This window comes from Diabrotica virgifera, chromosome 10 (genome assembly GCF_917563875.1).
Source record: "Diabrotica virgifera virgifera chromosome 10, PGI_DIABVI_V3a".
In the NCBI taxonomy this organism is placed as follows: domain Eukaryota; kingdom Metazoa; phylum Arthropoda; class Insecta; order Coleoptera; family Chrysomelidae; genus Diabrotica; species Diabrotica virgifera.
Window position 1 is genome coordinate 36,042,963 of NC_065452.1, and position 24,417 is coordinate 36,067,379.

Genomic DNA, 24,417 nt, shown 5'->3' on the forward strand with positions numbered 1-24,417 from the left:
TGACAGAAAAATTCCAATGAAGCTGAAGGGAAAATTCTATAAAACAGCCATAAGACCGGCTATGATGTACGGAACTGAATGTTGGGCAGTGAAAAAGAAAGAGGAACAACGAATGCATGTGGCGGAAATGAGAATGCTTAGATGGATGAGTGGAGTGACAAAGAAGGATAAAATTAGAAATGAGTATATTAGGGGAAGTCTAGGTGTGGCACCAATTGATGCCAAAATGAGAGAGCATAGATTAAGATGGTTTGGTCACGTTCAACGTCGAGACGTTAATCACCCAATACGAAGAATAGCTGAAGTGCAGATTCCTGGAAGGAGTAGGAGAGGAAGACCAAATAAGACCTGTGGGGAGACGATAAGGCTGGATATGTTGGTAAAGGCGATTAACATTGATATGACCCAAGATAGAAATGTGTGGAGAAATGCAATTAGGGAAGCCGACCCCGCATAGGGATAAGGCAAAGAGAATGATGATGAATGACACTAGTTTGACCTAGGTCACACGATCAAACTAGTCAAACAGAATCAAACGGTGGAGATAACTAGAAGAATCCGAATGACTTGAGCAGCAGTAGAAAGACTGAGTGATGTGTTAAAAAACAAAAAGATAGCAATAAATCTAAAGAAAATGGTAAGAGTTGTATTTTACTAGTTATGACCTCTGTAATGGAGACCGTGACACTTACAGAGTTATCTGCCAAAAGATTAAGAACAACACAGAGGGCCATCGAACTAGCTATGTTAGAAGTTACTCTGAGAGAACATATACGAAATGAGGACGTGCTAAGCAGGACGAAGGTGGAAGATGTAATTAGAAGAATTATACAAATGAAATGGAACTGGGTAGAACACGTTGTACGACAAAACACTGAAAGGTGGACGAGAAAGACTGTAGATTGGAGACCACGCGAGCACAGTCGTAGGAGAGAAAGACCACACAAACGATGGCTAGGACGACATTAAAGCCAAAGTAGGGAGAAGCTGGCAGCAAATAACACAACACAGAGAAGACTGGAGAACTCATGTGGAGGCCTTTGTGCAGGAGTGGATGCAAACAGGTTGAAGAAGAATATTTTCATTCCCGTATGCGTTTGTTAAATGTTGCATTTGTAAATCTCATAAATGGAAGTCTACACATACCTAATCTATTTCTACGACTTATGCAAAAACAGTCTCAAGTAGCGGGTTTTAAACATAAAATTCTCTACAAAACGTAACAATTTAGTAACAAATATAAAAATTACGTTTACAAAACGTAACAACTTCTTCTCTTCTACTTTGATCTAGGTATACTGCCAGTATTTTTTGTTAATGTAAATAAAGAAAATTTCAATAATTATATCAGCAATTTTTGAATTATTTAACGAATAAGAAAATAAAGACAACTGAAATCTATTGTATGTAGTCATTTTGATTTAAATGTAAGCGTATTTAACTGCATACACTCTTTTAATTTTTGAGTCCTAAGAATATGATTCCTGTCATCTATTGGCTGCGCATCATCAAACATCCATCTTAAGTACTGAATGAGAAAGGTTTATTTTTATCCTAGATACAACATCCATATGTATTATGTATATCGTAGAGAGTGACTCATCAATTACACCCGGTATAGTAGTTAAACTTAACGAGATATTGTGATTAATTAAAGAAGTTGTGTGGTTCATTCTCAAACAAGAATAATTTTAACTTCTGTTTTTAGCTTCTCTAAAAATTATCTTGCAAATTGTATGTTATAAATAAATATAGTTTTTATAAGCATCTCGCTTATTTGAAAGGTTATTATAGATTAAAAACGCTTATAATTTATTATCTACTTTTGTTTTTTAAATTTAGTGAACGTCTGTTATAAGGATCTACACACTACTCCAAGGAATTAACGCACCACCTTAAAAATGGGTCGTTTTTTATGTCTCGAAGTTCCTAAACCTGTTCGATTTAAGTGATTTTTATAATATGTTATAGCCTTATTCTTTAACAGTATGGCTGTAATAATATTGTTGCTAGACAGGTAAATTGCTATTGTATACCGGGTGTACCAATCAAACTGTGTTTTTTTCTCAAAGTTCACCACACCCTGTGGAATATTCTAGCATTTATAAAATACTAAAATTAAAACCCAACTATAGCCTCAGGTTTGATTCATTCGCTTATGTTGGATAATAAAAAAGTTAGGTACTTCAATACGGGAATTTTTTAATAAGTGCGAGAAACTTTAAGGGATAATTCTGCATGAAACAATAATGACAGTTTGAACTAAAAGAAAAGATGGTTCAGATTTGATTACAGTACAGAGCCTCTATTATGTGCTTATACGTATTTCGGAATAGCCGTTTCCTCATCGGAGCACCTGGGTAGAGGCACTGAACTGAAATCAAATCCTTTCACCTTTCATCCTTTCCGGGTAATTATCAAAATAATTACCAAAGATGCTACTAGGACCATCTATGAATCAAAAGTCTAATAAGTCAGGAAATAAAATTCTTTTTATTTTATTTCCTGACTTATTAGACTTTTAATGACAGTTTGCTTTAAAAACATATGTCCGCAAATGCTTTGTTTCCGAGATATGGGATGTTAAAATTTTTCTCACAAACTGCCGATTTTTTATTTATTACTCTAAAACCGCTTGACATATGCAAATGAATTTTGTAGATTGTAAGAGATAGTTAATGCGCATTTTTTGACATACGACTAAGATTTATATTATCTTCTCAATTGGCGCGCATACAGGTCATATTACCCGTATGCACGCCAATGGTGAATATAAATTCTTAATTGTATGTCAAAAAATGCGCCATAACTACCACTTAAAACCCACCAAATTTCATTTGCATATCTCAACCGATTTTAGAGCAATACATAAATCGTCAGTTTGTAAGAAAAATTTCAACACCCCGTATCTCGGAAACGAAGCATTTGCGGACATACGTTTATAAATCAAACTTCCATTGTTTTTTCATGCAAAATTACCCCTTAAAGTTTGTCATGTATGTATACACCGTTCTTAGGCGTCAACGCCCTTCGGTAGGGATCTATGGGGGAGGTTCACCGAGCCGCAAGCCCTTATCCCTTGCCGTACTGCTCCCTCATAGGTCGATCAGATGCCCGCATATTCCAGTTTATGCGGCAGATTCACATTTAGAATTTTATACTGACGCGTTAGCCTTTTTGTTTTTCCGATGGCCTGGGCTGGGCTTGAACGCACATACCTCACGGCGAAGTGAAGTGTGGGTCAGCCGCTAGTCGCACTGAGCTATCCGATCGAAAGTTTGTCATACTTATTTAAAAACACCATGCATTGATGAAAAACAAGGCTAGTTAAAGTACCTAACTTTTTTATTATCAGACATAAGCTATTGAATCAAAAAACAGAATGTTAAGAAAATCTGAGGCTGTAGTTCATTTTGAATTTCAGTATTTTATAAACTCTAGAATATTCCACAGGGTGTCCTTCGGTTAACACGAACACTTCGCGACTGTACACTTTTAATTATTATCTTAACACAGGTGAGCTAATACGTGATTGGGCCCGTAACCTATTACAAATATAAGATAATAAAAGGTACAAATAAAAGTAAAAACTATTTTTATTTTAACCGAACCGTATTATTATAGTAATATACAAATAAATTAAGATGTTTCCTTTACAAAATATTCTAACAGACTAAATACCAAAAACACAGAACTAACTAGCACAGTTCTCACATCCATAAATATGTAACGTGACACTTTTTCGCAATTCTACGCAAGAGGTATATCGAATTGACCTTTATGCATTCGGAAAAGTGGCCCGCCCATGAAGACTATTCTAACACTTAACAAAAATAATAATTTATAGTTGAGTATTAAGTAAATTCCAACATGGTGAACTTTGAGAAAAAAACACAGTTTGATTGGTACACCCGGTATAGAGTGACAATTTTACCTGTTTAGCAACAATTTTATTACAGTGATATTGCTAAAGAATAAGGCTATAACATATTAAAAAAATCATTTAAATCGAACGAAAGGTTTAGGAAATTCGATACATCAAAGAACCCATTTTTAAAGTGGGTTAAGAGTATAATTTATTATAACCTTTTTTTAAACTTAGTGAGCGTGAACGATCCTTATAGATCTACAAGGACTGTGTACCAGGAAGGGGTAGTATTATAATACGACTCAAAGTCCGTTTTTAAATACGCTTACGACATCAAGAAAGACTACGATACGGTCTGGAAGAAAGCACTAAAGCTTGTTACTGATGGGGAGCTATAATATATTATGTCTCATATTATTACATCTCATATGACATTTATTAATAGATGTTGCTAATGCATGCAGCAGCAAATAATTGTTTATTATTTTGCTTAGTAGACAGTTAGATATATTAGTTAGCTTCAGGGTACACCAAAGGCAGTTTTCATGACACTAAAAAGAAGAAACATACAGGGTGGAGCATTAGTGTGACAAAGTCCAATTACTCGTTTGTCGTAAGATATACAAAAAAAGTTATTTAGGTAAAAGGTGGGGAACGGACAGGACCATAATCTAAAAATATTTTCAGATATACAGGGTTACCCGTATTGACAGGGTGACACAAACTTATGTTTTTTTAAATGGAACACCCTGTATATTTTTAAATTTTTGGATTATCCTCGATGTCTTCTTTCTCAAAATCTAGGGTTTTGTAACATTATACGAGGTAGTTTAAAAGATAATTAAGTTTTATTGTTAATTTCGCAGCAATATTCACACCCTGTAGAATTGTGGTGATTTGACATCAAAGTTTCTATTTCTTAAGCATTCCCTATACCTAAGTGCTTTAATTTTTGAGGTATTCGTGATTCTTTAATCCAAACATTAATTGCAACAAAAATTACGTGAAATTGTATTAGGTGGCTGTGCAAATATTCAATCAAAAATAATTTTTCAAAAAAAAAGTAGATATTAATCTAGACTGATCCTTAATTTATTAATATTGGATGAAATATCCAAATACCTACGTAGTTAAGATTGTTGGTGCGTAAAATATGAATAAAATCCTACAAGATTCTACCTAGTTGGCTATGACAATAAATTTGCTAAAACATTTGACACTATTCTATTTTTATAGTTCCAGTTGCTTATTTACCATTACTAATATTAATTTTTTTAATAAGTAACTGATGAGTAACTGATTATAATGGTTTTTGTGCTAGGAGAGTATAACAAAAATGTGCTACTAGCAATAAGAATTTTTCATCAGCAATTCCCTGATAAACGAAAACCAAGAAGAGAAACTTTTGAAAGTATGTATACTAAAACGGTTTCAACGGACTGGATCAAAAACCTGATCGAATAAAAACTATTGAAAATGAATAAAATGAATTAAATGTAATCCTTAGTGTAACTGAGGATCTGCATATTAGGAAGAACGCTCTTAGAATCTAACTATCTAGACCTAAACTGTTGAAATCGTTTTAGTGTACTTTCAAAAGTTTCTCTTCTTGGTTTTCGTCTATCAGGGAATTGCTGATGAAAAATTTTTATTGCTAGTAGCACATTTTTGTTATACTCTCCTAGCACAAAAACCATTTTGATCAGTTACTTATCAGTTACTCATTAGAAAAATTCATATTAGTAATGGTAACGCAACTGGAACTATTAAAATAGTATAATGTCAATTTTTTTTGCAAAATTTATTGTCATAGCCGACTATGTAGAATCTTGTATGTTTTTTTTTTAATATTATACGCACCAACAATCTTAACTACGTAGGTATTTGGATAATTTCACGTAATTTTTGTTGCAATTAATGTTTGGATTAAATAATCACGGATAACTCAAAAATTATAGCACTTAGGTATAGGGAATGCTTAAGAAATAAAAAAGTATCATAAAATATCATTTCATTAGAATACTAAAATCCATTTAAGAAAACTCAGAAAATACTCTTTCCGAGTTTTGACCAACCCTGTATATTAATATTAAACTTTTAGATATATTATTAATGTTTAACAATAGTAGACTATATTAAAAATCGTTTGACCATAAATAGAAACTTTGATGTCAAATCACCACAATTCTACAGGGTGTGAATATTGCTACGAAATTAACAATAAAACGTAATTATCTTTTAAACTACCTTGTATAATATTACAAAAACCCTATATTTTGAGAAGAAGACATCGAGGAGAATCCAAAAATGTAAAAATATACAAGGTGTTCCATTAAAAAAACATAAGTTTGTGTCACCCTGTCAATACGGGTAATCCTGTATATCTGAAAATATTTTGAAATTATGGTCCTATCCATGCCCCAACTTTTATGTAAATAACTTTTTTTCGTATCTCTTACGACAAACGAGTAATTGGACTTTGTCACACTAATGCCCCACCCTGTATATGTCAACTGATGGTGGTGACCCCTGAATCGAATTAAATCTAAAGCCGTCTTTCCTTATAACATTTAATATTTAATGTGAATTTATATATTTTCCTACAGATTTTTGTTTCTCAAAATTTAGCTTCTGTTTTGAATACATGAAAAAATAATAAATTCATGTGTCTAACCCTGTAAGAAAGAAATATATGACCCCGTTTTTTACCTGTTTGCAGTTTAATGACCAAATTTGTGTAAATTATGTTGAATTAAAATCAGTGTTGATGATTGTGACTGTCAAATTTGATACACGAAACATGAAAAATCAGCCTGGTCTTTATTCTAGATTGTCTATTTCGGTTATACTCTGGAGACTGTCTACCGACTCGGGATATAAATAAAAACGCTACATCCCAAGCGCCGAGTCTTTCGAAAGAACCAGTTTCCAGACGTTTCTTGTGGTTAAATTGAAGCCAATTTTAATATTCCGGAACTTTTTGTTTGGAGGATTGTTTGGTATTTTCTTATTATTTCAAAACATTTTGTCTCATCAAAATTTCGCACTGATGATATTATCTAGATGTAGTATCTTTAAATCAGATATATCTAAGCAGAGGTGAAAATCCTCATATTCAACACAACATAATAATTATATTAATAAACTAATAAAAGCGTCGAACTATTGGCTGAACACACCGGCCAATTCGTAACTTTTCTACTACCTGAACCTGTCAACTCGAAACCTTCTACAGGTGAATTCGAAACCATCGATTAAATCTAATACCTCAGGTAGTTAGGTTAAAACGTAAGAAATAAATTTGAACAGTAACGGATTAAGCCAACACGGGGCATATTGCAAACGTTTACCTTTCATTAATGTTTATTGATAAACAAAGCTCCAATTATATTTTACTTCAACTCATTTTAAAGCTACTTCAATAAACTAATCGATTATTTTTTCAGTTTTTTGGTAAAATGTTGTAATTTGTAGACGAAAATTCTTAAAATCAGCTATTTTTCTTTTAAATTGTCAATAAATAAATAAATTGAGAAAAAATTGGTCAGATTTACATACATTTTGTTATTGTATCCATATAGAAATTAAAACAATTGTTAAATATTATAGTAGTTACACTGAGTGTCATAAAAACCGTGTATTTTTACTCATTTCTTTGGGCTATTTCGCGAAATATCGAGATAAAAGTTTTATTTTTACGTAAGTTATTCACGTCTAACTGACTTAATTTATACTTTTATAAGCAACAATTAAGTATAGCAAGATTTATAAAACCTTGTTTAAATTGTTTTACATGCACTATACTTAATGCGGTTATCTTAAATTTTGTTTTAAATGCTTTTTTTCTTATTGGTAGACAAGAAATAGCAAAAATGTGTATTTTGACATCAAATTGTTGATAACCAACATACGTGTTTGTTACTACTCAAAATATTTAAAAAAAAACTTACCATCGGTATAACAGGTTGCCTTGCAACCTTTTAACACTTTAAGTAAAATTTAAAATTATTTAATATCACCAAGAACTTACACCCACGTTCACTCATTACGAAATCTGTTACAAGAATTTCAGCCATTTTCACAAAATTTATTTGGATTTTCTCTTGTAACTCTTCCAAGAGACAATACATAAATGATGAATACCTTTTACACCACCTTCAAAGAGGGTAATTTATACGGGTACATACCTGGAATACCGGTATTAGATTATTAATATTACTTAAAAAATGAAAGTTACAAATTCACCGGTAGTTAGTGGGTTATCGAAAAATTACCTGCGCGATAGAGTTGCCATTTGGCCTGTAATTAGGATGAGGGATTAAAATAGTTACGAATTCACCTGGACCCACAGAAAGTTCATTACTAATAGCAAATACTATGGACTGTAATACATACAACTCTTGACATTTCCCATTACATTTGAGGAAGCAAAAAAATAGCGCCATCTAGGCGGTCTACGGTGATAACCAGAGCAATCTAACCTTACATTTATAAAATTGCTTTATTATTGTTTTTGTATCAGTAGGTATTTGAACTATTTTTATTTTAATTTAATTTAGTAAAATTAGCTTGTTATTCAAAAATTTATAAAATTAAATTTGAATGTTTTAGTCAAATTTTACGTTGTCACAACGTAGTTTCACCGCAAGCCGACAGTGGCGCTAGTGGCAACGTGCTTCCAGATTTCTGTGGGAGTTGGATGTATTACAGTCAATAGTATTTGCTAATAGCCACCCAGGATCAGGTTATACCAATCAAAAATTACCTGAAATATATCGTCAAAGACCCTCAGGTCCAAAACGATAATTACCGATATGGATGTCAAGCCCAAGAAACCATCCAACATCTTACAGGGGGCTGCCAGGCATTTGTTGCAACTGAATACAAGGAATGGCATGACGCAGTAGGAAAGATAGCTACCAAGCTGGAACTTATCCAAACGGGCTATCTCCCATATTATTAATACGTCCCTGAGAGTATTCTTGAGAATGACAACTACAAGCTATACTGGGACCGCACTGTGCTCACAGACCAAGCAGTGGCACATAATAGACATAGACCAAATCTCGTACTAGTTAATAAATTAACAAGACAAACAACACTAATTGATGTGGCGATACCCAACAACAATAATCTACGTACTTAATTTACCCAAAAGATCGCTAAGTACAGAGATCTGGAAGTTCAAATACGAAGACAAAGGAGAATGCAAAGTACCCAGACGATACCTATTATTATGTCTAGGTACTACTGGAGTCATTCCGAAGAACCTCCTCGAAAACATAAAAAAACTTGGTCTAAATGAACATAAGACCATGCAGAAAGCTGTACTACTCTCGACGGCCAGATGTGTACGAAAATTTTTGGGAGATACTCCAGCATACCAAGTCACCTAGGGCTCAATAACACGGAAAGAGTCCCACCAGAGCTCAATCCTTTTGATACCGTAGGTATCTGGGATGAGTCAATTTTCCCCTTAGAGGGAGTGTGAGCCGTATGGCTAAATCTGGAACTAATAATTAATATAAACCACTAGTAAAGAAAGCAATAGATAAGTACTTCTACGTTTCTTCACGTATCCATATATCAATTACTTCAATATCTTCGATATTAGCCTCCTGTCTTCTTTGATCTTCCTCTCCTACTTCTCCCAAAAACCCACCTATCAATTCTTCGTATTGGAAGACTAACTTCTCGACGTTGAAAATGCCCGAACCATCTTCATCTTTGCCCTCTCATTTTGGCATCAATTGGTGTCAACCTTAGGCCATTATTAGACTAGGTAACTGGTGACGCAACTGGTGGCGCAACTAGTGGCTCCACCAAATTAAAGCACAGAAAATATTATGGGCAACTGGTGGCCGATACCAGTTACCGTAGTCTAATAGGTCTCATTTACTTAAATGCCCCGTGACGTAATGAGTCACTGGTGGAGCAACTTGGTGGCGTCACCAGTTGCTTAATATAATACTGGCCTTAGATCTATCCATCTAAGGCTTGAGAACTTACCACAGGTTCGCCAAAGTTCTATTCAAATCAAAGTTGTAACGCCTTCGCCACAATCCTTGTTTCATTCCTTCATATATTTTTCTTAGAATTTTTCGCTCGTGAGGCTTAAGCTGTTTTAGATTTTCTTCTGAGGACACTTGTCTTCTTAGGTCATTATAACACATATTTGCAAGAACTATTCTTCTTTAAATTTCTTCTAACACATGACGATGTTATCCGTTGAAAGTCACTTCAAAAGATACTTAGCAAATGGAATTTAACTATGTCATTATTAAAGATGACTAGGATGCTAGAAGAATGGTGAATTAAAACTTATAAATGGAGAATAGTACTTAAATGCCAAACAAGAGCACCATCAATCATGATTTACATGGGATTGGTCCATTATCCAGAAGATCAGAAGAAGACCAAAAAATATAAAAGAACAGTTCTTCGAAGACCTAGAGCACGATTACAGAAGATGTCCCAGAAGTGACATTAAGATAGTTTTAGGTGACATGAATGTTTTAGTTTCCATCCCTACTATAAGAAGGCATAGCCATAACAGAAAAGAATTCAACGCAACTACAAGCCAACGCAGAAGTCTGAATGGTGAACTATGTATTAACAACAAAGAAAAAGAAACCTGGAAGATGAAAGATATTAGGTAGGCGGAACAAACAAAAATATTTTGCAGAATATTGGAATACCTTGCACCATACCCAATAAAGAATATTATATTTCTGTAATCCGTATATGCGCATAACCGTGGCATCCGTCAATAGAAATTTTATTGTACTTTGGAAGCTCCCTGTATACCTATGTTAATAGAAATTAGTATTCTCTCATCTTAAAGAATTATCATTTTACCGCCTTGAGAAACACGTGCTTAATATCTGAACGAAGAAACTGAAATGTTATAAACTTTTTCCGGGAAATACTAAATTTATTAATGAAATAATTTAAATTTTTAACGCATTTCTCTAACAGTAACAACTGTGAGAACGGATACTCGATGTCTATATTCTCAACAAAATTTTTACTCATTCACTTATTTGGAATAACAACTGACCAAATTAGCTATTCAGACGTCGTCCAATTACTCTTGCTTGACCCGTTGTGTCTAATTAAAAAAATCTATGCACGCTACTGATGTGCATCTTAAGCATGCTCATTTACTAATTTACAAATACCAGACGTTACTAATAAACACATGTTTAGTATTTGTGCAAATTTACACTACGGTAATATGTTCTACAGTGTTGCTAAATAACGCAGAAGGGCAGAACGGAATATACAGGGTGGCAGCTAGAGAGGAATAATCAGGAACCGCGAGAACATTTTTTAAAAACGAGCCACACGTCGATTTCTTCATTAAAGGGGGAGACATTTTTCCGGTATTTTCAATTATTTTATTTTGACCTCCAAACCAGGGTAAGAATCACCTTAACATTTTTTAATGGCAATAGGGATCTGTGAGCCGGTTTTTTGAGTTTGATCTACCTCGATAACCCTACCTTATGTTTCCTGAAGTGGATTCGGTGAACTCTTTAAATATTAACAATTTAAAACCAAAAATATAGGTGCCATTTTAAGAACTTTCGTCGACCAGCAAAAAGTATTTTAAACGAATTTGGGGTAATCATTTGATAAAACATGTTAAAGCTTTAAAATGGCGATTTTAGTGCGAGCATGAAGCTTGGGGCCCCATCTTGTCGGCTAATATAATATGTAAAAATGTGTTATTGTTATATTATTTTACGGATACATACGCAATTTTTTAAGCAGTGTAATATTGAAAATGAAGTTGCCCATCAGACAGATATGTATTCATAAAATTGTAGTTATTATATTCGCTGATAGTAGTGCACGAAGAAAGTTGTTTATCTCATAGAATAATACATACTATAAAATAATGTAATCATTTATTAATTTTTGTTCTATTTTATTCTATACTAATAAAGATGAAAAATGTAAGTTGTCATAATAAACAGTGCATGAATACACTAATAGCCCAGTAACCGTTTTGGAGTGTCATTATCAGCGTCACGAAGGATTTGCTTGAAAATTTGGATTTAGGTTCTGCTTACCCTCCACTTCAAAGTTGGACTTGTGCCGTCGGTTGCTTTTACTTGGGGGGGGGGGGGGGTGAAAGTCATCCCCTAATTATAAGCAACTTTTGTTCTTATTAGTCCAATTCCAAATCGAATATTTCAAAATGAAATAACCAAAAAATGAAGTACTCTTCGTGGAAAACTCGTTAAAACTTTTATTAAATGCTTTAAAAAAGCTTTATTTTAATTTTTTATAAAAGTTTCTAGCATGAAAACTAAGCTAAGAGTTACGCTCAAAATAAAGTTGGCCCCTTTATTTGACAAAAAAAGTCGTGAAAATCTCCCCTTATTTAGCACCCCAAATAAAATAAATTGTTAGCGCTTTACTATTTACTTTATATATGTATTGTTTATATGATCTGTAAGTTTAACCGGTTTAAAGTTCTTATTTTCGAAAAAATATGGTTTTGTAAAAAAATTTTTATTTTGGAAAATGCCCTTTTTTAAAATAACTTAAAAGTATTAGGGATACGAAAAATCTCAAAGAGTAAAGAAATGTAGGTTTTGCCTTTATAAATATTTTGGTTTTATTTTGTTTTTCGGCAATACAAAAATTGGTTATGATTAGTTTCATTTGGGTGCTAAATATGAAAAGATTTTCACGTTTTTTGTTTACAAAAAAAACTTTATTTTCTGAGTAACTCGCTTAGTTTTCATGCTAGAAACTTTAATAAAAAATTAAAACAAAGATTTTTTTAAACGCTTTAAAAAAGTTTTAATGAGTATTTTCCGAAAATAGCTTAATTTTTTGGTTATTTCACGTTAAAATATTCGATTTGGAATTTGACGAATAAGTATAATTTATCATGAGCCATAAATTTGCTTTTACTGGGTCGATAGATTTTTTTTCATTTTTTTATAAGCTAGGTATCTAAATTTTTGCTAAGAATATTTTTAAGTATATTCAAATGGGAAATAAGCCACAATTTTACCTAAAAATGATTTTATTAACGTTTCGACGCCCAAGTCGGGTGTCGTTGTCAAAATACAAAATAATACTAAATAAACAAAAATGTTGTTGCTTAGTAAAAAATTCTTCTAATAATTTATTTAATCTGACTCATTTATATCGGCAATTCAGACACGTATTATACATTTTAAAGTAGACGACTTTAAAATGATATTGCCAATATTGATGAGTTGCGTTCCTGGGACGACTTTACTAAAAGATAGTTCATTCGATTACATGAAATCAATCCCAACTCAAGAATATCCGCCATAAAAAATCATAGCATGTGATCTGTCTTTAAAAAGACAACCAAATGCAACGGTGGCAATGAAATTCTCGCGTTAGAGATTCCATAGTAAATCACGAGGGAAAACCAGGAAAAACCTCGTGATACTATCCCGACATCGTAAGTATTTGGGTTTACATTTAGTTTACTCTCAAAACCAATACCAAATTCTGACTTGATATTTTAAATTTTAAATAATACTAAATATGTACTAACTCGATATGTTACTGATTTACTAATTGTGGTATTTTCTTTCTATTGACTTCCTCCTTTAATATGGGTAACCACATATTAGTTTTGAGAGTAAACTAAATGTAAACCCAAATACTTACGATGTCGGGATAGTATCACGAGGTTTTTCCTGGTTTTCCCTCGTGATTTACTATGGAATCTCTAACGCGAGAATTTCATTGCCACCGTTGCATTTGGTTGTCTTGTTAAAGACAGATCACATGCTATGATTTTTTATGGAGGATATTCTTGAGTTGGGATTGATTTCATGTAATCGAAATCTTTTAGTAAAGTCGTCCCAGGAACGCAACTCATCAATATATTGGCAATATCATTTTAAAGTCGTCTACTTTAAAATGTATAATACGTGTCTGAATTGCCGATATAAATGAGTCAGATTAAATAAATTATTAGAAGAATTTTTTACTAAGCAACAACATTTTTGTTTATTTAGTATTATTTTGTATTTTGACAACGACACCCGACTTGGGCGTCGAAACGTTAATAAAATCATTTTTAGGTAAAATTGTGGCTTATTTCCCATTTGAATATACTTGATTATAAAAATGCCACAAGAAAATAGCTTCAGAACAACATTAAGAATATTTTTTTCGAAAAAATACTTATTTTTTGAGTTATTTGCGAAAAACCGCCTGAAAACGTGGTTTTTTGTTGAACAATAAATATTTTGACTAGCAAATAACTGGGAAAGTATTGACTTTATGTTGACCACTTCAATGGTGATACTGAAAATTACAGGATATCGCTGTATCTCACGCTCATTTACTGGGCTATAACACATACAACTTTTTGTTATACAAGTCGCATTAAATAATTTTTTAAAGGGGGCCCGATTTCAAATTCTGCGGGGGGGGGGGGGCGACGGAGTTTGTTCCGCCACTGATACTAATTCGTTGCTAAGAAAACTGTAAAAAACATAAGCATTCTTAATTTTCAATAAATGTTAATAACCATTGTAAAAATGAACCCAAACTTTGTTTACAATTAAGGCATATGAAATTATTAATATAATTTCAGATTTGTGGACTGTATTATAGGTTTTTTTTAAGGGAAATTAAAGAGGGATTATGATATACAAACAATATTTAAATAGGTCATTGTTTCACTACCGCATCGATCAACGTCACATATACAGGTTTCACACGCGGTGTTTCGCGGATACACGTTACACGTCACTGTTTACGTTTTAAATTAGTTCACAAAGAGAAAAAGCGTTTATTCAGAGATAGTTGAACCCAGAGAGAGGTTCGAGCTATTTTCGCGTGCTAAGGAAGAGAGAGTATAGCGGTATTGTACCCTCGGAGATCGCTGGAAAAATTTACACTCAAAATAACAAAATTCAGTTTGGCAACACTGTGTGAATGTTGATAGTAAACTATCCCTTTTCAGATAAACAACTGTAATTTAGTCCAGACAAATTAATATATTTTTTGCCAACAAAAATGAGATTTTCATCCCAAATAATGTTTCAAATATGATGTGCAAAATAATTTTTAATTGGGTTCTGTTAATGAGCTTGCTTTTTTTTGTTATTAAAGTAGAAAAATCTTCAAATTTCACTCATTAAATCATTATCGTGTTAATTATTTTAACTGTACTAATATCCGTCGGCTAATTCTGAATGATTAATGGGTTGTTAAAACATTTTATCTGAAGCGGCTTCTGGAATATTTTAAAAATATCGAATTTTATTGATAAAATGCGCATATCCCACCAATCTTCGCTTCGATCATACATTAGCACGTGTATATTGCCCAGTGACAACCGCAGAAGGCGAGAGAGGTGCGTCCATTCACGCCGTGAGACCGCATCAGAAAGGGGAACTGTCACCAACGGCGGTCGACAACCAAGAGAAAAAATCTTCGTTTGCAAAATCTAAACATGTCTGTCTTTAGGTAGGGACAAACCAGGAAGGTGTGAAACTAGGTAGTACTAACTGTTGTTCAGGGTTGGGTTAAGCCTGGAATTATTTAAAATTAAGGATAACAATTGTCGAAATAATACAGCAAAAACTATATTATTTGTCACATGTGAAAATATAACACCTTGATATTCCGTGGAAAGTTAGTTCTTTAGTGTTAAAAATGTGGTTAAAATTTCAGGAATCATCAATTAGTTATTCAATTTATTTATCAGAAACATCTTAATGGAGAAAACTAATGCAGGAAAGAAAATATGGAACACCAATTTATTCAGCTTGTGAGTAATGAAGTGGGTACTTTTAAACTCGCACTGTAAACTCTAGTTCTTAATGGATTTTGATGTTTCTTCTTAATTTGTATGCACTCTTTTCATACATTATATGTGGCTTTGGTTAATAAATTTAATGTTAAACGAGCAGGGTAAATTGTGTAAACCATTTTAGATAAAAAATTGTAAATATTACATGTTTGCCGTATTTAGAAATAAAAAATAATTTTCTTAATTTCACGTTTTTTTTAAATACGTTTTTATTTAAAATTTTACCTTAAATGATCTATTCCGATGTTTCGTCAACAAAAATCGTCGTAAAATATCGTATTAAACTTTTTTACCAAAAATTGTTTAAACAATTTACATGGTCAATTTAATATTGCATTTATTAACAAGAGGAACATTAGTAATGTAAGCAAAGAGTACATACAAATTATAAAAAGAAACGTCAAAATCCATGGACAATAACTGTATTCTTTTTATAGATCGAGTTTGAAGTTCATATTTCATTTTTTTTATATCGCCGATTTGAAAAATGGTACGAATTTCGTTCAGAATAATCGTAGAACAACTTTTTTTTAAACTTTCCAGCTTTGCGAATATGAAAAATAATGTTTCTTTGGGCAATAGAAAACAAGTTATTCAAATTGTTTATAAGCCAAAAATGTCAGTGTTTAAGTGGTTACTTCTAATGATAACCCCTTTTGTGTTTCCTTATTTTCCACGAAAATTATACGACAAAGAACAAAAATTGAAGTTACTAAGATGTGTATTTAAACATTTACGAAACAGTACAATGATTTTTGATGAGTATAACTTAATTATAATATAACGCTCATTCACCCTGTATATTAAATAATATCAACACGAACATACACACCATCCTAACGTCTTTATTATTTTTATATCAGTTCCGCTAGTGCTTTGCATTTTCTTGAAAATACTTCGGATGTGTACACAAACAGTTTTCTTAGTGTACCTATTTAAAATTATTTGATCGTCAAACATCTACCACATTACCCAATACCACAGTTTGTTAATATTTGGAGTGCTGCTACCTGCGAAATACATTTTCCAGAAATGTTTTGTGTTAGAATTTTCCTCCAGGAATGTTAGCGATACAAAAATACCGCGCATATTCATTTATGGATCGAAAAATATGTAAGTATACGCAGAATATTAAGAAAATTTTGTTATCCAAACTAATAAAATTACCAACATGTGAGAAAAAATTCATTTAGGACAAAAATAGTAGAAAAATGAGCTGGAAAAATACTTGGAAAAATCTTTGGAAGTTAGTCCCAAGAAGAAATATAGTCCCAGAAAACATTATACATGAAGATGACACTGAAACGGTTGAAAAGTTTACATACCTGGGAGTAGAAATATATGCCGACGGATCAGAAGATGGAGAAATACGGAAGAGAATAACGCAGGCAAACAGAGCTTATTTTGCCCTCTCCCATATATTTCGGTCTAAAAGTGTCCACCGAAATACAAAGATGAGAATCTATAAAACCTTAATTCGACCAATAATATGCTATGGCAGTGAAGCCTGGGTCCTGAAAGAAACATCCAAAAACAAACTCGACACATTCGAAAGGAAAGTACTTACGAGAATACTAGGACCTGTGAGGGAAAACGGAATCTTCAGAAGTCGATACAACAACGAGCTTTATCAACTTTATAAGGAAACGCCCCTGTCAGACTTCATTAGAATACAAAGATTGCAATGGGCCGGACATGTGATAAGAATGGGAGAGGATAGGCTACCAAAACGAGCACTGAATGCTAGAATGCAAGGAAAGAGACCGGTTGGGAAGCCACGAAAGCGCTGGGAAGACACAATAAACAGCGACGCACAAGCCCTTTTAGGAGTCCGTGTATGGAGAAGAGCAGCCACAGACAGGCAAGGGTGGAGGCAAAAAATAAAGGAGGCCAAGGCTCAATTTGGGCTGTAGTGCCGTAGAAGAAGAATATAAAGACTTAAAGGCTGAAATGGCCCGGTTATGTACTAAGGTGAGAAGAAGATATATTAATAAAGAAAATATTAAAGTGGAAACCTACAAGTGTATCTACCTAAGACTGTATAGCCCAGGTGACATTTCAATTATTTGCCCAGTTGATACTTATGGAAGTGAAACATGGACTCATGAAACTCAGCGGGAAATAAATAAGCTGCTGGTTTTTGAACGGAAGGTCCTCAGAATGATATTTGACCCTCAAAGGGATTAATTGACAGAAGAGTGGAACAGCCGCAGCAATGCTGAATTGGTGACTCTTTATGGTACTGAAAACATCGTCAGAGGTAACCAGATAAGATGAGCAGGTCATGTGGTAAGATCAGATGAAGACAGAGTGTTACACACAGTGTTTTTTTTAAGATCAGACGGTAAAAGATCAATAGACTGTCCCAAAAAAAGATGGAAAAATGATGAAGCCGAATTATCTAAGACTGGGAGACACCAGGTGCGGATACAGGGGGGGCAACGGGTCCATGGACCCCCTTTTGTATTTAGTCTATAAGTATTTTTTTATTATTTATTATTTTTTTTCTGTTAACTCTAAACTTTAAGACATTAGTACAACACTAAATTACACGACAACCGCTTCCAAAGAATTGAAAGAAGCCATAAAATCTAATAAAACACCCTTCTCTGAAAAATAATCTGCAGGCGCATTTGTTTGGGTACCGGTGGAACCATAAACAACGGAACTATTTTTCTCAATTCAAAGAATAACAAAAATGATATTTTAAAATGCAAATACATTACACTGGGTATAAACCTTATCTTATGAAAAGTCACGTTTCAAATTTGCGATACAATAAAGATATAAAAATTTGTATTTTACTAGATAATCCATGCGTACCTACCCATGGATGGTAGTAAGGTTAATCTTTATGGTAAAGAACGACCAGTGATAGTCGTGAATTGTCTATCAATCCTTTTGATACCGTAGCTATCTGGGATTATATAGTGTATTTTATCCTTAGAGTAAGTGTGAGTCGTATGGCTAAATCTGGAAAATATAAAATTTGTATTTGAGGTAAGTCTGCCCCCCCCCCCATTATGAATTTCTAGATCCGCGCCTGGGGGCAACAATCGGAAATGGAAGCATAAGATCGTAGAAGATGGCTATAGTGGATGCAGCGAAAACGCACTCCGAGTTGTAAAGCCAGTCAAGAAGAGGAAAAAGAAGTGTCCCAACTATCGTTTAGCAGAAAATGCAAGTATTTAAACTATCTAACTTGCTAGATTTCTTCTCCAGCTAAGTATATGTTTTCATTTGGATAGTTATTTCTACCTATAATCATTGTTTTTATCTTCTTTATATCAATTTTCAAGCCCAAACCTTCACTTGCAAGACTTAGGTCATCGGCATACCTAATGTTAATAAATCAATGTCGTTTATTAATACATTTCTTAGAGTTTGCCACTGTTTCTGCCAATGGTTTTTCTATGTATAAGTTAAACAACCTTGGGGAAAGTATACAACCTTGCCTTACTCCCTTTTTGTTAAGAAATCTTGAAAATTGTTAAGAAATCTAAGAAATTTTGAAAAAATCAACTAAAAAGCAAAAAATAAAAAAAAAACCGTTAGACAGACTAAATATACAAAAATCTCACACATTCGTTAAAAAATTTAAAAAAATCCAACACATTCGTTAAAGAAAAGCGTGGGGCGCGAAATGTAAAAATTATCTGTCCTCAAACCGTTTATTCGATCAAGACGCGCCTCACGTTTTTCTTTAACGAATGTGTTATGATTTTTTCAATTTTTTAACGAATGTGTGAGATTTTTGTATATTTAGTCTGTCTAACAGTTTTTAATTTTTTGCTTTTCAGTTGATTTTTTTTTTAATTTTTAATTTTAGTAACTCGTAACTAAAGAAAAGCGTTTCTTAAAAAATTATTTTTCATATTTTTTTATTTTTTACTTTTTAGTCTTACATTTTTCAAATATTAAAATATATCGTCATGTTTAAAAAAAGGATGAATGTGAGACATATTTTTTGCATTTATTTCAACATTTGATAACATACATTGAACATTTTCTGTAATTTCTTCATTTATTTCTTAAATCAAATTCATTATTTACACCTACTACAGTTTTCGCAGTCTTCCATCCCTTCTAATGCTTTACTATTGCACGGTGTAGACCCTGTTAATTTCCACTCCATCCATTAAGGGTTCGTAACAAACTTTGAATTAATACGCCAAAACGAATTGTAATGTTAATTGCAGCAGGAAACGCCTCTACAGGTGGTTTTCTAAGACTAAAAACACGATTTTTTTGAACATTCAAACACGAAAAGTAGCCGGAATCGGCAAAAAATTTGAAACTTTATTGTTTATTTATGAAGCATAACGTAAACAATTAACGTAAAAAGTGAAATTATATATAGTTCATATAATTAGCTACAATCTGTTAAGTTTCTACATTGTAAAAAACAAGAGAGTTTAAGCATTTTCCATTAAAATCGTTTTTTTTTTATTTAAACAATTAATAAACATACAAAATATTTTTTTGACTATTCGTGTATTGTTCCCGCGAATGCATATATCTGCAAATTTTCATTCACTTGCATTGAAGAAAAGGCACTCAAATTAACGTCTAAATATTTGACACAAACGATTGAACTAAAGGAAAGTGTTTAATAAAAATAAAAAATTATCATAAATGAAATATTAAAAAAAATAAAAATAAATTCGTGTGCATTAGACTAAGACAAGCAGTGGAAAATGAAGTGTTTTGAGAAAATATCTAGAAACTTGGCAACAGCTTTTACCTGCAGATCACTAGTTTTAAAATAACTAAATTTCGAGTAGAAATTTGTCAATTTTTTAGGTACTAAGTATTTATTCGTAAGTACACTGAATCAATGCGGTGCACCATGATCGTTCCGTTATCACTGTAAGTCATGGACAATCTGTACAGAAACAATAAAACATATAAATAAGACCGTATGTGTGTAAATAAGTACATTATTTTGCGTTTGTGTATTCGGTAAAAGGTTCGATGTCCGACTTAGGCGCCTAGAATTTTAAAATCTAAAAATACACAGTCTCGTCGACTAATTACACGTAAACGAAATGGAAGGCCTTACTGCCAAAATATATTATTTGTATCTCAAGGTTTGTAACAGAACGAGTGTTCTTTAGAACTAGTCTAGTTAGATAATTAATTGCTAGGGGATTTGCTTATTTAATATACGAGGTACTTCCAAAAGTAAACGATCTAAAGTACGAAAATTCGAGACAGTTCTAATTACAAAACAGCAAAGAATATACATATACAATTTTTAGGTGTCGTTTTCGACCAACAGTTATCTTGAAAAACACATACAGAGGAACTGAAAAATTATGTTAAGCAGGATTAAATATTTGATGAAAAATATTTCCACTGAAAACTGGGGAGCAGATCAAAGTACACTAGGCCAGGGGTCACCAAATGGCGGACCGCGATCCGCATCCGGACCGTAGGCTAGTTTTGTGCGGACCCCAATTAAAGTCAGAATATATTGTTTGGCAATTTTGAAAATCTTTGACAGTGAAATTGTGTACTATGTTTGGTTCAACATATGTGTGCGAAGCCGTTTTTCAAGAAATAACTTTATTAAAAATCGTTACAGATCTCAGCTAACAGATGAACATCTCAACTCCCTAATGAGAATCAGTTGCACTAACCTCAATCCAAACTTCAGACAGGTTATACGAAATTAAAAATGGCATTGTTCTCAGAGATAATAGTTTTCCCATTGTTCTTATCTATACTTGAGGGATCTAGAAGAAGAAAAAAACAATTTACAACTTTACTGTTCCCTATCTCAAATTGGAGGAAAAGTCCACTTTTGCATCTGAACCAATTCTTTCACACTGAATTACTACTAGGAACTGTCCAATTTTGCTCTTTACCAAATTGTTAATATATGGATTTTTAATCACAGATTACAGAGGTGTATTCATCTAATTTTGACCAAAAAGTGGAAATGTCCGGTTTTGCATCTAGACCCCTCACTCATTATAATTATTAATTTGGAGTTAAAGTAAACTGCTACGGGAAATTGTCATGTGCGTTTTTATATTTATTTCCTCTCTACATGTTAAGTGAGAGTACTTTTCAGTGGACGTTCTGAATTTAGTTAAAATAGTTTTGCATTGAAATTAATGTAAAAAAGTTAATTTAATTACCATTTTGTACTGTGATTATTTATTCTAAATTTCTCAGTTTCAATAACTGGATTTAAAACAGTAAATAACTATGTACAAAATTGAAGGTGTCTAAAAACTTGAGAAATATGTCATTAGCATTCAAAATATAAATTCCTACTTTTAAAATATGCTCAGTAATAATTTGCCGTGTTTAAAATATACCTACTGATAATATGTAATATCAAAACAATACACAATTTATATTTCATACTTCCAGGGCATTTAATTTAGAACAGAAAAAAACTGGAATTAATCAATTTTTAAATTAAAGCAAACAGATTACACGGGTTTTTCGGGGTAGCTGAACAAGAATACACCATTACAAACGACGGCGACGTCCGGTGTACCTGATGCTTAAAATCCTCGAAACTCCAGAAGATGACTTGCCTTAGCAGTGACCATAGGCACCAGGTGGTCTGAGGGTCGGTTCTGATGGCATTTTCGTGGCCAGAGACCCCAAAAACCGCCTAATAATCTATTTGCATGCATAAACAGATTAATTTGGGGTAGCTGAATTACGAATACGCACAGGGCCGCGTTTAGGTCAATTGACGCCCTAGGCAATTCTCTAGTAGCCGCCCTTCAAGCATGTATCATTTTTGCGAAAAAAATTGCAGGCATATTATTTTATTTAAATAAGAATACATAAAAATGGTCATTCCAGTTCGATCACATCCGATTTCTTTCTTGATTTTTCTTTGGAAAAATCATCTATTTCATGAATATTTTAAATTCTTGACATTTTCGAAAATGACCTTTCAGCGGACACGTTGGTTGACGACTGGGAGGCACAAATAAATGCGCAAAGCAATATCAAAATTAGGGAAAATATCTTTCAATCCACTCTTCTTTAAATATTTAGATACATAATATGTCAATTATTGGTGATTAGTGATTTTATTGTTGTATCCAAATTAACCTTTAAGTTAATGCATTCATGTTGTATGAATGATATAGGTATCTATTAGTGCAGTCAGTGAGGGTATTTGGCTCCGAATTCCATCCTACTGCATCAATTTACTTGATATTTTCACTGTAAGTAGGGAATATCACAAGAAACAAAGTCTACGCTATATCCTATGACGCTTTTAACTTCCCACCCGTTCTTGGGGGTGGAATTTTTTTATCAAACTAACACCGGAAGTGGCCAGAGAACCTAATTCTAAGCAATTACTGTTTTAACTCAATACTTTTTTTTATTCGTGGTTAAAAATTTGCCATTTTCATTGAAAAATGACACTTTTCGGAGAATGTTTTTTGGGAATACCATAAAAATTGTGCATCTAACGAAAAAAAACTACATATATAAAACATTTTTGGAGTTTATGAAAAATCAGAGAGATTAATTTCTTCATAAATCTTCTAGTTTTAACAAAAAAAGAGATGGTAGGTGAAAAAAGATTTTTTTGGTGCATGCTCAAATCGGTGTATTCAACTTAAAATAACAGAGAAATTGTCGATTTTGGGGGTATAATGCTACGAGTACCTTTTGTAGTGCTTGAAAAGACTTTTAAAACGAGAAAGGTTAAATGTCGGTTACATTTAAACAAAGCGAGATATGGTGCAAAAAACTTATGACTAATGTATTTTAAGGAAAAATGAGAACTATATTTTTAACCCCTTATCCACCAGAATTTAAATGCATCGGTTTTCTTCTAGAATACCTGTTAGAATGTCTTCTAGAATAGTGTTATTTCTATATTCAAAAAGTTGGACGGATTTAAAATGAATGGTTTTTGAAAAGAATGAGATCAAATTATAGAGCGCATTTTTAAATATTCTTAAAAATCTTCTTTTTCTCCATGTAATTCGAACGTGATAATAGATACGTAAAAAAATATCTTACAAAAATGTAGGTTTTCTTTTAAATAACAATTTTATTTTTTATCTCATTATCATTTTCGAGTTACATAGAAAAAAAAGGAAGATTAAAAAAAAAATAAAAATGCTCTCTATAATTTGATCTTATTTTTTTCAAAAACCATACATTTTAAACCCGTCCAACTTGTTGAATATAGAAATAACACTATAGTAAAAGGTATTGTAGAATCAAAACCATGCATTTAAATATGGTGGATGAGGGGTTAAAATATACACATGTACTTCGCATTTCATCTTAAAATAAATTAGTCATCCTTTTTTGTTGCACTATATCTCGCTTAGTTTGAACGTAATCGAAATTTAACAGTGCGGTCGTTTTAAAGGTATTTTCAGGCAATACTTACAAAAGATATGGATAGCATTATACCCTTAAAATCGACCATTTCTCTGTTATTAAGTTGAACACACCCATTTGAGCATGCACAAAAAAATTTCTTTTCACCTATCATATCTCTTTTTATGTTATCACTAGAAGATTATGAAGGAACGAATCTCTTTGATTTTTCATAAGCTACAAAAATGTTTTATATAGTTTTTTTCGTTAGATGCATAATTTTTAAGGTATTCGCAAAAAACCGTGCGAAAAGGCGACATTTTTCAATGAAAATGGCAAATTTTCAACCTCGAATAACCCAAAAGGAATCAGTTTAAAAAAATTGTAGAACAGTGCG

The 24,417-nt window shown here is 32.7% G+C and overlaps 1 protein-coding gene and 2 long non-coding RNA genes across 4 annotated transcripts in view; all 3 read right to left on the reverse strand.

The window, feature by feature from the left end:
* LOC114332535 (transcriptional coactivator YAP1-A-like) overlaps positions 1-24,417 on the reverse strand; it is a 453,998-nt gene that overhangs the window by 282,860 nt on the left and 146,721 nt on the right. The gene's annotated exons all lie outside the window — the stretch shown is intronic.
* LOC114332537 (uncharacterized) overlaps positions 1-24,417 on the reverse strand; it is a 170,110-nt gene that overhangs the window by 126,395 nt on the left and 19,298 nt on the right. The window lies entirely within an intron of this gene.
* LOC114332536 (uncharacterized) lies at positions 19,653-20,945 on the reverse strand. Its single transcript, XR_003652813.2, has 2 exons — positions 20,443-20,945; positions 19,653-19,929 (listed from the first exon to the last, which is right to left on the reverse strand). It is a non-coding gene; the product is annotated as an uncharacterized LOC114332536 (long non-coding RNA).